This window comes from Benincasa hispida, chromosome 9 (assembly GCF_009727055.1).
Source record: "Benincasa hispida cultivar B227 chromosome 9, ASM972705v1, whole genome shotgun sequence".
NCBI lineage: Eukaryota > Viridiplantae > Streptophyta > Magnoliopsida > Cucurbitales > Cucurbitaceae > Benincasa > Benincasa hispida.
The window spans coordinates 89,952,820-89,970,621 of NC_052357.1; positions in this window are offsets into that span (position 1 = coordinate 89,952,820).

Genomic DNA, 17,802 nt, shown 5'->3' on the forward strand with positions numbered 1-17,802 from the left:
GGTTCCTTTGCGGCCATATATAAGAGAAAATACGTCCATTAAGTTTTATGATTCAATTGCGTTGATTAATTATTAAGATAGCTTACTCAATTAACTGAATTTTCTCAAAATCTAGTAATTAGTATGTCATAGGATAGTCAACCATTCAACACACAATTACTATTGCCTCTTAGAGATCTTGGCTAGGCATTCTATCAAACACATTAAAAGCAACATATTCAATCATGAGTGAATGTGACAAAACCAAGCATCTAGACTAAACATGTTCAAGATATAGATAATTCAACATGTTTCAAGAATTAAAAACAAATTCAAGAATGTTCAAATTCAGATTGCTAATAATAAAGAAAAGTTGAAAACTCAAAAGAATTTGCAAGAACTCTTGAAATAGAAACAAGATTGAATTATTCTTGAGTTGAATTTATTTTGGGATCCCAAATTAAATTAAAAATACAATTTACTAATGGCCTTTGGCCACTCATAATTGTTGTTCATTATTAGTAATAATAGTGATCACTAAAATATGACACATTTAAAAATCAAAACAAAAAAAAAATATTTTTCTTTACAAAAGACCTTTCTTTAATAACGTGAAAAAAGAAAATAAAATTGCATTATTGGAATGGGTTTTGTGGGTGCTAACACCTTCCTCATACACAAAAGACCCCGAAACCCTTTATGTTTTCTTTGCAGACCAATTTAACATATTTTGGATGCTCAATCACACCCTCTAAATCAAGACTCGTGACGACTCCATTGTCCTCCTCTTGGGAACAATGTCGTTGCTTCGTGTCGCAAACCTGTAGCGACACATATTCATGTTAAATATCAGGTTGAATTGGAAAATCCTGATATCTAATTAGATCACCTTATTCTTCATGGGGAGCATCATCATCAAAATATCGCACTCTATAGATGTTAGTGTATGCAAGGCCATTGTCGCCGTTCTAGCCATTGCAGGCATTCTATCAGATATTGCCATATTTGCAAAAGTGTGCCGATGAAAAAAAAAGGAAGATGTCCTAGAACAATTAATAGTGTAATTAAACAATAAAATTAAATCATCATATTAAATAACAAATTCATATCGAAAAGTGATACGATGCTTTTTACTTTCGTTATGTATCGCTTGCTACTGTTAGAATATCATTCGATATACCCATGCTCAACCTTTATACCATTGTTGATAGTAAGTCTATTAACAATCAAATTTTCTCAATTGTCCCAAGTTGATATTTGAGGAGCCAAATATCTAATCCAATCTCATTCATATCTGCCTCGTAGATCATGTGAATGTAGTAGAGCATCTGTGTCACAAGGTTCAAGAATTTTTTGCAACCTCCCAAATTAGCGCATCATACGATCTGGATAATGCCACTCTACCACAAAAAAACATGTGAGTGGACATTTGGATATCCATATCTCATAACCATCAAGACAATTCGACAACCTTTGGATTAGATGATTATATGTCTCCCAAATAATCTGCATATATTTCAAATATGAGTGAGCAAACAAACTGAAATGTTATTAAATGGATAATATATAAATGAATGTAATCGTACTTGATTAGGCGTTAGTGTGTCCAATATGTATCTATACTGGAGTAGAACATTAGTAGGTATTCTAACAACAGAGAAGTCGTCATTCCACCTAGAACAATCATAAGTTGAGTATTAGTTATTATTAAAGTGCAATAACAAATGTAGATAAAAAAAAGTTGATGAGTTAAATGTTTATCGTACTGTAAGTGGCCTATCACCCAAGTTGTTCTCATACTTGTGCAGTTATTGAGGTGTTAGAAGAGGAAATCGATCCCAAGCTCAAATCTGCAGCAACAGAAGAGGGTCTGCAATGTCTTTGCCATCAATACTTGCACCATTACATAATTGTCTATATAGCCATACAAGACAAGAAACCTCCTAACTATATGTTCCAACAACATTAAAATATTCTAATAGAGGGAGATACATGAGGTGTACTCGACTGATAGATTTATCATGACCAATCCTCCAAGTGTAAGAATATAGGCTCGAGCATATTGTTGGAGTTAGTTTTTGTCAACATCATTTGGTAGATGGGCAAAATTATTAAATTGTTGGGCTAGCCATGACAGGCTAGGATGACCTCCCTTCAAAACATTGTCATTCTTTATCACTCCTAATAGATCGTAACATAAATATTCCCAGTTATAGTTAAGTGACCCAACCAATGCTCGGTCGTTAATCGAAAGTTCGAATTGGATGACCTACATCCTTCAAAGTGATCGTACACTCCTCATATAACATGTAGAATGTGTGTCTCCTGTCACCATCGTTCAACTAAGGCGGCTATCAAATGGCAATCTAATTATATAAATTTAATGCATGATACTCCATAGAATCTTGACGCTAGTAGATAATCTAAAATACGAGGATCTGGGTATTCCATTATTTAAATATTAAAAAAGTTGATGGTTCAATCATTTACTCCAAGTTTGTCATTTTTTTTACAATAAAGATAAGACATTTTAAAAATGGATGAAATAAAAACCTTACTCAAAATAGAATAGTAAAAAATGAATATTATAAAATAGCATTGTGAAAAAGGAAAGAGTGAAATTCTAAAAAAATTGTAAAAACTATATTTTAAAATTTGTACAGTTACTCATATAGGTATTTATTTTTTTCACCAATATAATGATTTAAGTTATTACTATTTTTATTTCAGCATCTAATATATTTGGAAACCAAGAGAAAAATAAGTTGAGATTATTATTCAAATTAACAACATTAAAAAATGATTTTAACAAAGTAATGTCGTAGTTTTGTTATTTTATTTCTTTATTCACATATTAATTACGGTTTTTTCTTTTGTTTTTTATCTTCACTTTTTAAACGTTGATTATTAAGAGAATCAATGATTTAGTGGCATTTTTTTTACTAATTATATTTTACAAAATCAAATACGCATGCAATCCATAACTAAAATACGGTCATTTTCGTTATTTTATTTCTTTATTCACATATTAATTACAATCTTTTTTCCCGGTTTTTTTAACTTCACTTTTTGAACATTATTTATTAAGAATCAATTAGAAAACCAATTATGATTTAGTGATATTTTTTCAAACTAACTATATTTTACAAAATCAAATATGCATGTTGTGAAGGAGAACTATGGCCCAACAACTTCTCAGCTCAACGATTCACAGCCTACAACCCAACAACCAACCCCCCAATATTCACCTCTGCAAGACCGTTGCAAATCACATGTGTAAATTCATTATTTTTGGATTTTGTATTCTTTGTCTTTGTATAGGCCATTGGCTATTCATCTTCACGGTATAAATATAGATATCTGTAAATCATTCATTGGGAAATATACAAGGAATTAATTCTCAAGGCTGCTCTCTATTTGCTATACTTAATATAGGCGGTCTATTTGACTTAGTATCAGAGCCTATGACAAACACCCTTTTTAATTCCTTCAACGGTAGTAGTCAATTCATCAACCCTACCTACAATAGCCCGCCGTTGAACTAGCTTCTTAACCAAATCACCACGATCGAGCTAGAGCGTGGAAACTTCCTTCTTTGGAAGAATCTTACCTTACCAATCCTGAGAAGCTACCGATTGGAAGGACATCTGACTGGAGAAGATGTGTGTCCTCCGATGATGGCTGAGTAAGGAGAATTGGACACAAATCCAGCCTATGGAGCTGGTATGCAGGTCGATCAACAACTAGAAGGTATTTCGGGAGCCTCTAGCTCGTCCTTTGCTCCAGCTGTTACGGTAAGTCCCCTTATCAGTCTTGGATTGCCATCAATTAGCTTCTTTTGGGGTGGTTGTATAACTCTATGACTGTGGAGGTTGTAACACAAGTGATGGGACATGAAAGTGCTCAGAGTCTGTGGAGTGCAATCCAGGAGCTCTTTGGAATTCAGTCCCGAGCTGAAGGTGACTATCTTCGCCAGGTATTCCAAACTACTAAGAAATGATCAATGAAAATGATTTATTACCTTAGAACAATGAAAAACCATGCTGATAACTTAGAGCTTGCTGGCAACCCAATTCCACTTCAGTCACTGGTATTACAAGTCTTGATAGGATTAGATGAAGAGTACAACCCTATTGTAGCCACGATTCAAGGAAGAGCTGAAACAAAGTGGGCTAATCTGCATTTGGAGCTGCTAGTTTTGAGAAACGACTTGAACTACAGAACACTAGTAAGGTAGCTTCTCTAGGAAATGCCTCTGCCTCTATCAATCTTACAACAAGACACAACAACAATCAGTCTCACAATGGAAATAAGCAGCAGAACAATCCCAACACTCAACCTCATTTTCAAAACAATGGACAAAGAGGAAATGGGCATGGCCGAGGCAGGGGTCGATGGAATGGTGCCAATAACAACAGATCCACTTGCTAAATTTACTTCAAACAAGGCCACACTACCCTCACTTGTTACAAATTGCTCAACAAAAACTTCACTCCTAATCAGAATATGCTATAAAAAAACAGAAGTCAAGCTCCAAGGCAAATGTTTGATAACCAACACTTACCACTCAATCAAGCCCTGATGGTAGCCCAACCAGTCCCTTCTTGGCCACCCCTGAGTCTGTTGTAGATCTCGGATGGTATATGGACAGTGGGGCTTCTAATTAATGATCCAAACAACTTGACCTACTCATCTAAATATGGAGGTACTGAAAAAGTGACAATAGGTAATGGAAGTACTATTCCTATTTCTCATATTGGTTCTTGTTCCTTAGTGACAAACAATGGTTTAGTTAACCTGGAAAATGTTTTATGTGTACCTGAAATAGCTAAGAATCTAGTCAGTGTTTCAAAATTAGCTAAGGATAACAAGATGGCTATTGAATTTTTTGATGACTGCTGTTTTGTTAAGGATATCTGTACAGGCAAGGTGGTGCTGAATGGGGAACTCAATGAAGAACTATATAGGTTGAAGGCAACGAGAGCTGCTGGCAATCTAGTGAAGTCAAACAGTCCCTACTTGACAAAGGATGGTAAAATAATGGCTTTCTCTGCTGTTGCTCAAAGTAGTAGTGTCAATGTAGTTGTGTCCAAGGAAATTTTGCATAGAAGACTTGGGCATCCATCTTTAAAAGTTATGAATGATGTAGTTAAAAAGTGTAAACTGCCAGTGAAAGTCAATGAAGTTTTTGTTTTCTGTGAAGCATGCAAGTATGGCAAGTCTCATGCTCTTCCCTTTTCAAACTCTTCATCTCATGCATCCTCACCTTTTGATCTAATACATTCTGATTTATGGGGCCTTGCACCAGTAATGTCATCTAATGGTTATCGCTATTATGTTCACTTCCTTAATGATTTTAGTAGATTTGCTTGGATATATCCATTAAAGTTAAAAAGTGATACCTATGCTGCCTTCACTCACTTCCTTAATATGGTGAAAACTCAGTTTGGAACCATTATAAAAGCTTTTCAATCAGATAATGGAGGAGAAGTTAAAAGAATACATCAACTGTGCAATACTCTAGGAGTTAAATCAAGATTGTCTTGTCCATATACATCCACACAAAATGGTAGAGCCGAAAAGAAACATAGACACATTGTCGAAATGGGTTTAACCCTACTAGCTCAAGCCTCAATGCCCTTACGTTTCTGGTGGGATGCCTTCATGACTTCTACTTTCATCATTAATGGCCTGCCCTCACAAATTCTAAAAAGAAAGTCACCAATGGAAACACTTATTCACAAACAGTTGAATTTCTCTGAACTAAGAACCTTTGGATGTGCTTGCTACCCTTACTTACGACCGTACAACAACCAAAAGTTTTAGTACAAGTCAGAAAGATGTGTGTACTTAGGGACTAGTCCAGTTCACAAAGGCCACAAGTGTCTCACCCAATCGGGAAAGATTATAATATTAAGGCATGTCGAATTTGATGAAACTTTCTATCCTTTTATTTCAGGTTTTGCAGCTGAATCAATGCAGTCCCAACCTACTGTCAAGACATCCCTCATCTATCCACCACCACCATGGCATGACCAACCTTCCTACTCCTTACCTTCACCAGTCAGTCCCTCAGATCCTTCATCAAGAATAAACCTTCCAATCCTATCTAATAGCCCAAATCAAACCCCTTTCAGGCATGTATCAGACTCCTATTAACCTGCTCCTTCCACCCCGTCAGCATCCAAATCAATATCTCCATCTTCGGTCCAACTACACACCTCCCCTCTGCCTCAAATATCCTCCATGCTGCCCATGTCCAATCCCTCTACTTCTTTCTCTACTAACTGCTCCAATCCATCCTCTCTCGATGGCAAAAATTCTTGTACACCGTCTGCACCCCTTGGCCATCCTATGATCACTCGTGCCAAGGCTGGAATATTCAAGCCAAAAATCTGGATGACAAAGGCCACAACTCGCGACTGCACTCTCATTGAACCTACACAGATTATTGATGCACTGGCCACTTTAGCTTGGAAAAATGCCATGGATTTGGAAGTTCAAGCTCTAGCCAAGAACCATACGTGGGATTTAGTACCAGCTCCTCCTCAAAAAATAATTGTTGGTTGTCGTTGGGTGTTTAGAATCAAGAGGAACTTAGATGGCTCTATTCAAAGGTACAAAGCTCAACTTGTAGCAAAGGGGTTCCATTAAAGTCCTGGTGTAGATTTTTCTTAAACCTTCAGCCCCGTGGTCAAAGCCTCTACCATCAGAGTAATTCTAACACTTGCTGTCTCTTATAAATGGCACATTCGACAACTAGACTTCAATAATGCATTCATAAATGGTCATCTGGAAGAAGACGTCTATATGTCCCAACCTCCAGGATATGTCAACCAATACACTTTACATTCGTGGGGCTTTACTAGCAGTCGTGCTGACACCTCTTTGTTTATATATAGGAAAAGCTTAACCATTGTTCTCATGTTAGTTTATGTTGACGATGTGATAATTATAGGTAACAATCTACAACTCATCAACAACATCATTGCTCGGTTGGACACAAAGTTTGCTCTCAAAGATCTTGGTCCTATTTCCTTGGAATTCAGGCCTCTCGGGTTAGCTCTGGCCTTCTCCTAAATCAAGCCAAATACATTGATGATCTACTTTCTCGGTTGGAACTGACACAACTTAAACCAGCCCCTACTCCCTCTGCTGTAGGTAAACACTTCTCTCTTTCTGATGGCACCCCACTGCCTAACCCCTTTGTTTACCACAGCACCATTGGAGAACCCCAATATCTCACTACCACCAGACCGGACATTGCCTACATTGTCAACCATCTCAGCTAATTCTTGAAGCAACCCATTGATATCCATTGGTAAGGGGTAAAGAGAGTACTTCGGTACCTAAGTGATACTAAACACCATGGCCTACTAATTTCGCCAGCAGCAAACCTTACAATAATAGCCTTTTCTGATGTGGATTGGGCATCCAATATAGATGATCGAAGATCTATAGCTGCCTATTATGTCTACTTGGGCAATACCGTTGTCTCTTGGTCCTCTGAGAAGCAAACGGTCGTGGCAAGGTCCAGCACCGAGTCTGAATATCGGGCCCTCGCTCACGCATCTGCTGAAATTATATGGTTGAAACAGCTTCTTCATGAACTTGGCATTTCCACAGCTTCAAAACCAACATTGTGGTGTGACAACATCAGTGCTGGTGCACTAGCTACCAATCCGGTCTTCCATGCCAAAACTAAACATATAGAAATTGATGTTCACTTTTTCCGAGATAAAGTACTTGAAGGTGCTCTTGAAGTCTGTTACATCTCTTCAGCAGACCAAGTAACCAATTGCCTCACAAATTCTCTTTTTCATTCTCAATTCTCCTACCTTTGCTCCAAACTCGGGGTAACAGAATTACCTGCTTGTTTGAGGGGGATGTGAAGGAGAACTATGGCCCAACAACTTCTCAGCCCAACGATTCACAGCCTATAGCCCAACAACCCAATATTCACCTCTGCAAGACCGTTGCAAATCACACCTGTAAATTCATTATTTTTGGATTTTGTATTCTTTGTCTTTTGTACAACCCATTGGCTATTCATCTTAACTGTATAAATATATACTTGGATATCTGTAAATCATTCATTGGGAAATATACAAGGAATTAATTCTCCGAACTGCTCTCTAGCTGCTATATTCAATATAAGCTGTCTATTTGACTCATGCAATCCATAATTAAATACTATCAAAATCATAACAAAACCATATCAACATGAAATAATAACAAAATCATATCAACTAAATACTATCAACATCTCTTACAAAATCAAATATGAAAATTCTAATTAATTAGTATCGAAATTCAATAATAATAAAATCATAACAACATCAAATATCAAAATATATATATTTAACCTTGAGTTTCGTATCTTCAATTTCACACCAACTTGTCCCAAAGAACATTAATCTCAACTAGAATATATTAGAGCAATGTAAACAATAAAATATTTCATTTCAATTAAAAGTAAATAACCAAACACGTAACCTTTGAAAGATTGTGCAGCTTTTTTCTTAAATAATCCTATAAACCTATGAGTAGTAATTTAAAAAAAAATCAGTAGAAAATCGCGTTAATTTATAATGAAATAAGAAAAATTTTATACCTTACATAAAAGAAAATTAAAATTATCACTTACATGAAAAAAAAAGTAATATTATAACTTACGGCCGGATTTTAGGAAGAAAAAATGAAGAAGGAACATGAATAAAAAATGAGCTTTGAATACATTAGAAATCAGCGCAGCCGTCAATGTCGCATCAGCCTATGGAATCTTGTCAGACGTCAACTCACTGTCTTTTATAAGAATAATATCATTAAAAGATAAAAAAACATAGAACCTGACAAATTGAAAAGAATATGAGCCCAATGATTTCATGTTGTCACTTTAAACATTTTATTGAATCTCATAAGTAGTTGTCTCTCAGGATAGAATATATTAATTTTCTTATGGAAGTAGTACTCCGTACACAAGATCCAACGAACTACACTTTGAGAAAATAAATCGAACTTCAACGACTTTATAAAAAGGGAGAAAGTTTTAACGTGAGAAAAGTGATAATGAAAAAGTTCTTTTTTTTTTTTTTGTGGCCATTTGAATAGTCGTATGTCTTCTTCAAGTTGATTATTTTAAAAAAGACATTCATTCATGAAACAATGCGACTCTACATGAATGATCACATACCATTTATTCCAACAATCCTCTCCATAAATGCTAAGTTGATAATTTAAGATAAAAAGAAAAAGAAAACATTCAGCATTTCCCAATGAAGAATTTGCATCGAGATAAGTAGTAAACACTTTGAACTTTTCCTAATGAATATCAATCGAGTTTACTTAGCTAATCAGTAGACTTGATGTCTTGAACTGTATTAGCCATTCTAGATTAGACTAAGAAAATTGAAGTCACATAGTTTCTCATTATAACAAAGTTTGTTCTCATAATTGTGTTCATTTTAGCCTTGAACACCGTATGGTCTTATGAGTGTTTTAGAGAATTCGCCTTAAAGTTCTCATAGAAGCGACCCTTCACATTCACATAGGTGATTTCTAAAAAGAACATCGTATATGTTCTTTTCATAAATAATTATTCAACAACTTATAGAAATCATTAAAAGTACAATACTTATCCTAAAATACAATACTTATCCTAAAACCACACTTGTACTGTCTCATCATCCTTAGAATGGGTAAGAAGAAAACAAATTCAACATAGTACTCACTAAGTTATCTAGAGGTCGATTTGCCCGTTGAACCTAGATCTTGGGATCTCTAGTCAACTAGGTTGGGGTTGCCTTTCTGGTTAACTTATTAAAGACTTTAATCTCATTCTCCTTGATGAACGTTCAACCAACTCTTTAGCTAAGCTTTTTACAAGTGGATCCACAATATTATTTTTTGACCTTACAAATCCAATTGTGATAATTTCACTAGAAACTAATTGTCTAATTGTATTATGTCTTCGTCATATATGTCGAAACATATTATTATTCACTAAAGAGGTATAGGTTGTATTCATTTTAGGAATACTATACAGACATTTTGTAGCCAACTCAAACATATCTAAATCTCTTTTTAAATTGTTATATGATATTCTTGGATTATCAATGGGGAATAGTTACTTTTCCCAGATACCCTCACAATAATATAAAACTTTCAAAAGGTTTTCAACTTTTCCATAAGTCCCAAGGAATTTTCTATATTTTCGTATATAAAATTCTATACAAAATACAATTGACCTTTAAACAGTGAGACACATACACTAGATAAGTCTTATCACGGTTTTGGAATCAATTCATTTTATGGAACATAAATTTTTCGACCAGAAATATCATTGTTATGGCATTTTTTGTCTTACATATATCATTTTCCTCTAATGATTGCTATGGTTTTTCACCAAATTCATCAAATTCACCACTATAAACATTATATATTATGTTATCCAGTCCGTTCAAAATGTAGTTCATGCACAACTATTTTGCATGTTTCTATGCCTTAAGTACATGCAAGCAATTTTCATTTGTTGGCTTCTCATCCAAACATTACAACATCTTCTTTCATAAATCTTGCCAGGTATCGAAAGTTGTGAGGCAAAATAGAATTTCTTCTTGTCATCATTTGAATAAGCACTTAAATTTCTCATAAAATTTCTCCGTGATTTCCACCAACGTGTGATGTATAATTTGGTATTGTTGATGACATTTATGTGAAATAGATCACCAAATATCTATGAAACAAAGTAAATAACTTACCGAACAAGTTCTCACAAAATAAAATTAACATGTCAATAAATAAATTTAAGACATTATTCATCGTGCTGATACTTATAAATAACATGTAAATATTTGCTTAAAACTTGAAATATTGCATAATGTAATTCAGCATAATTTACATGCACATCACACACATCATACATAAAACTATAATAGTAAAAACATGTAAAGATAAGCCAAAGAAAAAATAATAATAACAACAAAAACAATGCAATACTCATGACTTAAATCACTATTCTCATACATATAATTGTATGAGTACAAAATTAGTGCTAAACATCAAAGAATAATCCATTGCAGATATGCTTGGTTTTGTTCTTTAGTGTACTTTGTTTTCGAACCCACTATTTTTTTTTTCTTTTAATTTAAGAAAAAAAATCCCAAACGATAGAAAGAAGGAAAATGGCTAATAGGTTTTAAAATACAAAACCACACTAAGATACAAATATATGAGACTTTTATGAAAAAGAAACTTCGTGAAGATGTCTCTTGATGACAAAAAAAAAAAAACACATAATAATTACATTTAATATTTATTCTAATCAATAAACCAGAGACACAAAAGTAGCACATAAAGTCAAAATACACATAAAACCATAATATATTCAACTAAATTACATACCATACATATTCTAAAACAATTTTATACATGTATGTGTTCTGGTGAAGTCGATGAGCAAAATTTCATTGATTTTACATACCAGAAGCAAATGGAAGCAATATAAATATTCTAAAACAATTGTATATATAAACAGAATATTAGTTTTAGAAATCAATAAATGTATATTTATATTTACATAAAAAACATAATATATAAAATTATTGTTTTATAATATATATGCAAACCAAATTAACCAATGAATATACAAAAAAACGGTAAAACAAAATACAAAGAAATCACATTAAAATTTGGTCGGAGCGTCCATAACACAAGATTCAACCAACAAAACAAAATCCCACCAGCCACACCATGCATGATAAAACAAAATTTAGGAGACTTTTTTTTTCTTCTTTTCTTTCGAAAGAACAGCCGTAAAGTACATTTTTTTAATGTTTAAACCGTTAGGGCAAATAAAAAACAGTAAAACCCATGTACGATCTTACCAATTTGAGAGAAACCTTAAAAATTAAAATAATAATGTTAGTTTTGAAAACCATTTATAAAAATATTCTACTTTTGAAACTATTTAAAAAAATATATATATATATATTTTTAATAGGTCGAAGGTTGAAAATTCGACATAGAAAATTCGACCTACTAGGTCAAATTTTCAACACTCAACCTTTACCTTTTTCTTTTTTTTTTTTTTTTTTTTTTTTAATAATTTAAACATCAAGTGTTGAAAATTCGACCTATGTTTTTTTAAAAAAAAAAATCCAAAAATATTTTATCATTTTATTATTTTATTTAAACTCTAAAAAGAACAAATTAAAAAAAAAAAAGTGTAAATTAAAATATCTCATTTCTATAAAAATAATTACAAAAATCAATGTATCCCACAAGGCGAATGTCATCGATTTCGAGCTAGTTGCCGTCGTCGATTTCGAATTTGAGGTTGCTCTAGTTCTTCTTTATGTTGCCCTGGTTTTTATTTTTTATTTTTTTTATTTTTTATGTTGCTCTGGTACCTCTGCAGGTGCTTTATGATATTAATATTCATTATGCTCTCCACGACCCCGACCATGTCCATCTCTGAGTCATAATGTCTTGAACGAAATGTTGGCATCATCATCATCAGACTAACATAATCAGTTTGACTCTGCGTCTGCATCACAGGGGCAACTCTTCCACATTATGGGCAACCTCATCAAACTCATCCTCTTCCTGTATAGGTTCTCTACATCTAGGAGCTGGTGGAGGAACAATAGGTATATCGTGTATATAATGTATCTCCTCCATATAGCTTTGGTTGTCACTACATATAGTAAGAACCTAGTTCGGATCATTCGCAACATCACGGAGTCCACTATTGTTCGATCTCTATGAATTATAAAACAATTAGATAATATTTAAAATAAAAATAATTAGATAATATTCATTCATTTACCAGATGATCCACAGCTGCTCCCGGACGAGTGACGTAGCACCTTGTGATATTATTATATCAATGAATGTAGTCTTGAGTAACATCCTTGTCAAACTGTTCAATAGAAACCCCCACTGCAATAAACCTTGTACGATAGTGCCATCGCACTACCAAATGTACAACTTTTTTGGACCAATTTACAGTCCCTAAGTCAATATCATGCAGTAGGGGTTCAGTATTACAAGGCGATGGGATATCCTGCTGAAAACCGAATTGTTTCATCACCTTGTCAGGAAGATGCCACTCACCAATGTGAAAACATGTGAGAGAACTCATCGTCTACCATATGTTTTGACCATTCGTACAGAAATTGGGCAAAGTATGCATAATAATTTTGTATGGTTCCCAAATAACCTTAAACACAAAATATTATATTAGAGAACATTAAAGACCAATACAATAAAAATGTGTATAAAATAATCAATTAGGTTCAGTGTAATGTACCTGATCAGGTTGAAGCAGATCAAACATGTATCTATACTGGCTGACTACATGTGTGGCTGTCCTAGTCACACAAAATCTGTCTCTCCATCTAAATTTTTAAATTGATAATTTAGAATCTAAATTAACTAGATCAGTGATATAAAAATTAAATTGAATTAAAATAACATACCGAGAACCGTAGGCTCGTCTAGCTAACTGAACGCCATTAACATGTTGTAGTTATAGAACCATTGTTGGAAATTACTCTCAAGACCATAGTTACAAAAGTATGAGAGGCCCAACTATCTCTCGAACCTCAGGTCTTGTTGCTTTGCATAGTTGTCTATACAACCATGCCAAATATGCTCCACCCCACGAATACCACCCCGCATCATAGAAGTTAGCTATTAGTGGCAGGAACATCAAGTAAACAAAATGACTTGATTTTTCGGAAAACAGACTTCCATACATCATTTGTAGTATATATGAGTGATAGTGAGATTGTTGGGTGATAAGCGACAGTGTGATATCACTAGATGATGAAACTATGCGACGGGGTGTAAGCGTTATGCTATAGGCGCAAGCATTAGATTATGAGTGACAGCGAGAGGGCTGGATGATGAACGACAACGAGAGGGCTAGATGATGAGTGACAGTGAGAGATTAATTAAACGATAGAGCTATGCGATGAGTGTAAGAGCTACACAATGGACTAGACGATTGACTAAGTGTTTATGTGTTGCTGAGGCTTGCATTACACAAGGTTGATGGATTCACCCGGACAAGTGGCTGAATCGAGAGAAGGTTGAGCTTGAGTTAGTAGGAGGTGGACAAATAGAGTTTCATGCAAGGAAGACTTATGCAAGAGGAAGACAACTCAGACTTCATGAAAGTAGGTGAGTGGCATGGGAGTAGGTGAATGGCAAGGAAGTAGGTGGTGGCAAAACTTGGTGCAGAGACTCCAAAAGTTGCTAAAGAATGAGGTGTCATACGTTGGAGGCTTTGTGAGATGTCAAGGAACAATTCCTAAAGCCTATAAATACCACCACAAAGTGTCTCTTCAGTTCATAACACAAATCCTCTTCAAAGTATATTAGGAAGANCCTATAAATACCACCACAAAGTGTCTCTTCAGTTCATAACACAAATCCTCTTCAAAGTATATTAGGAAGATGTTTGAGAGAAGATTCGAAAGAAGACCATGCATTGATCAAGTGGTTCTAAGAGAAGGAGATGTTTTCAGACAGTAAGGTCCTAAAGTAGCATCAACTTGAGACGAGGCGTTCTCCCAGAATACTCAAGAATTTTGAATGATTCTAAAGCCACTTGAAAGATATGTGAGTCTAGATTTCAAGTAAGGGCTGATGGAAGAAGAAGCTCAAAGGAATCAGGCTGGAGAGTGAGGAAAATACAGAAGGTTCGAGCTCTCAGGTAAGCTTGGGTCAGTCTTGATGATCTGAGCTGAGATTTTAAGGTAAGCTTTCGAAGACATTTGAGAACATTATTGTAGAAGGAAGTATCTCAAAATAAGGCTTGAAACTATGAGTAATTTAAGATTGAACTTAAATATGGAATTTAGGGTTCAAAAGGGAACCTGAGGAAACCAAGGAACTTCTAAAGAGAAAGGTTCCTACTCAACCAAGGTGAGTGGTAATTTCCTTGATGGTCTTAAGCATATCTTATAGAGTATATGTATATGCTTATGTTATGAATGATTAATTTGAATGAGAATGAGATATGTGATTGGAAATGTTAGGGGGTCAATAGACCTAGTTCTTGAGCTTGGAGCAGAACCTCACTGGATGGTCAGAGGACCGAGAGGTCTAGTTCCTGAGCCTTGTGGGAGGAACCTCGTATGGGATGGTTAGAGGGCCAGTAGGCCTAGCTTTTGACTCATAAGCGGGGGTCTATGTGTACATAGGAAACATATGGAACGCAAGAGAGTAAACGTTTATGACTAGTATTAGTATAACTATCTACCGTGTGTGTAGGTAGAGTTTGAGAACAGACTCATTATGAGTACTATTAGTTTAACTATCTACCGTGTATGTAGATAGAGTTGAGAACAGACTCATTCGAGACTGGGGTTTAAGTATTAACCTCGTATTTGTGATATACTTATATTATTATGAGTTGAAATAAACTCTAGAAGTTGCTTACTAGTCACTGAGCTTCTTGAATCTCATTCTTTTCTTTCATGTTTTCTCACCATGTAGTAAAAGGTGAAGAGTTCCAAGGTGCTACTAAGGTCAAGGTCCGCCACACCATAGTCACACTTTCGGTTTTGGAGTTGTTGTTGTAAAGCTTTATAGTTAAGCCTGAGAGTTGTATAAACGTTATACTGTTTGTAATAAAATGAGTTTAGTCAAACAATTGTTGTTTACATCTATGGCTTAAAGTTTTATGAGAGTAAAGAGGTTCAGATGGGCAGTAGGTATCACAAAAAGATGGTCTCTGCGGTCTTTCATGCCTCCCCTCTGACTTAGGAGGCAGGCTCGGGGCGAAGTGTGACAGTACATACCTTTAAAGATAGACTTGTGGCAAAAGGTTATACCCAGGTTGAGGGAGGGGACTATGAAGAAACTCTCACATGTTGTCATGTTAAAGTCTATTAGAATTATCTTGTCCATAGCCACATCTTATGACTATGAATATGGAAAATAGACGTAAAAACTGCCTTTTTGAATGACAATCTTGATGAGACCATCTACATGAATCAACCAAAATGATTCATTAAACAAGATTAAGACTAAAAGGTTTGCAAGCTTAATCGATCTATTTATGGATTGAAACAAGCAACTCGGTCTTGGAATATAAGATTTCATACTTCAATCAAATCTTATGGCTTCGATCAGAATGCTGATAAACCTTGTGTTTACAAGAAAATCATCAATAACTCAGTAAAGTTCCTCGTGCTGTATGTGGATAATATCCTACTCATTGGGAATGATGTAGTTTTTTGACTGATGTAAAGCAATAGCTGGCCGCCCAATTCCAAATGAAAGATTAGGGAGAGGCACAGTATTATTGGGAATGGTGTCCTAAATCTCCTTATAATCTCGTAGTTTGTAAACTCTATATAGACATATTGTTATTAATAAAATAAGTATTGTTTTATAAGCATTTACTCCATCCAATAAACTAAGATCTGAGGTTATTTTATGTAAATTTAAACAAGTATATAGAGAAATACTAGATGGTCTGTAGTAGATGGACAAGGTTAGGTAACTTATCCTAGTGACACTATGGATATGACCCATTTTGTAGGTGTTACAAGTGTTGTAAAGTACTACAAATGATCTGATCATGATCATTCATGTGGAGACATGCGGGCGGGGGTATCCTATACAAAGAATTTGTATAAGACCAGATCACAAAATGATTAGTTTTTTTATATAACACCGTTGATAATAGAGACTTATATTTCACTAGGATGACTATAGGTGACATGACCTGATACCTGATTGAGTTATAAACTCCTGCTCATGAAGCCGGTTCTCTGATTTGTATGGGTCAGAGTGGCCAAATTGCCAACTCAACAAGCCTACATTTTAGGGATTCGTCTGATTGGGGAGCTGGAAACTCAATTTCACAAGACATAATTCACCCCTTTCCCGATGTAGGGGTAAGTAGATAAATTGCTCCCTTAAGGGTTGATTTCGGGTCTTGAACATAGTGGCCACACACTCTCTTGGGAAGAGAGGACTCAGTTATAGTGGGACTATGACTTATTGTTCATTAGAAGAATCAATGGCACTAAGCAGTTAGATGTAACTACAGGGGAAAACGGTAATTTGGCCCAATTGTACTTACGAGTAATTTGTGAAGGGTTATTACACTGTTGATTGGTTATATCCAATGGACATAGAAATATATCTGTAGCGCGAAGAGTGCAGCTGTCGGTCTTTAGTGGAGTATCTGACAGTTAACGAATAGTGGATATCATGATTAAAGAGTTTAGTCAGTTATTCACGTACCGTTGTAGCTTCAAGCTACAGGTCCATAAGATCCCCTTGGTAACTCAATGGATTCAAGTTGAGAATCAGTTGTTGGGTTAGTTTAAAATATTCAAATTAATAGGAAGGAATTTGATTATATATGATATAATTAAATTATATATGATATAATTGGTATAATGTATTTGATATATTATTAGATTGGAGGATTAATATAAATATGATTTATATTAAATGTCATAAAATAGGAAAAGAACTATGGTTTATATGTTGCATATGATGCATTATTAAAACTATAGGTTAGAAATATAATATGATAAGTTAGTTATTGTATTTATTTATAATTTATTAATTATATGATAATTAATATTTCTTTTTTCTAAATAACTGACCTTGGTGGGTGGTTATACACGGTTTTATGGTAACTGTGAGATAAAAGAAAAAATAGTTTTTTCAAATCTTTCAATCGAACACGTCTCACATAATTCATATCGAGTAAAAGGAGTTTTACTACATGATAGTTCTACAGAGCCTAAACGATCAAGCATCGGGTCTACATGATAGTACTCGTTTACT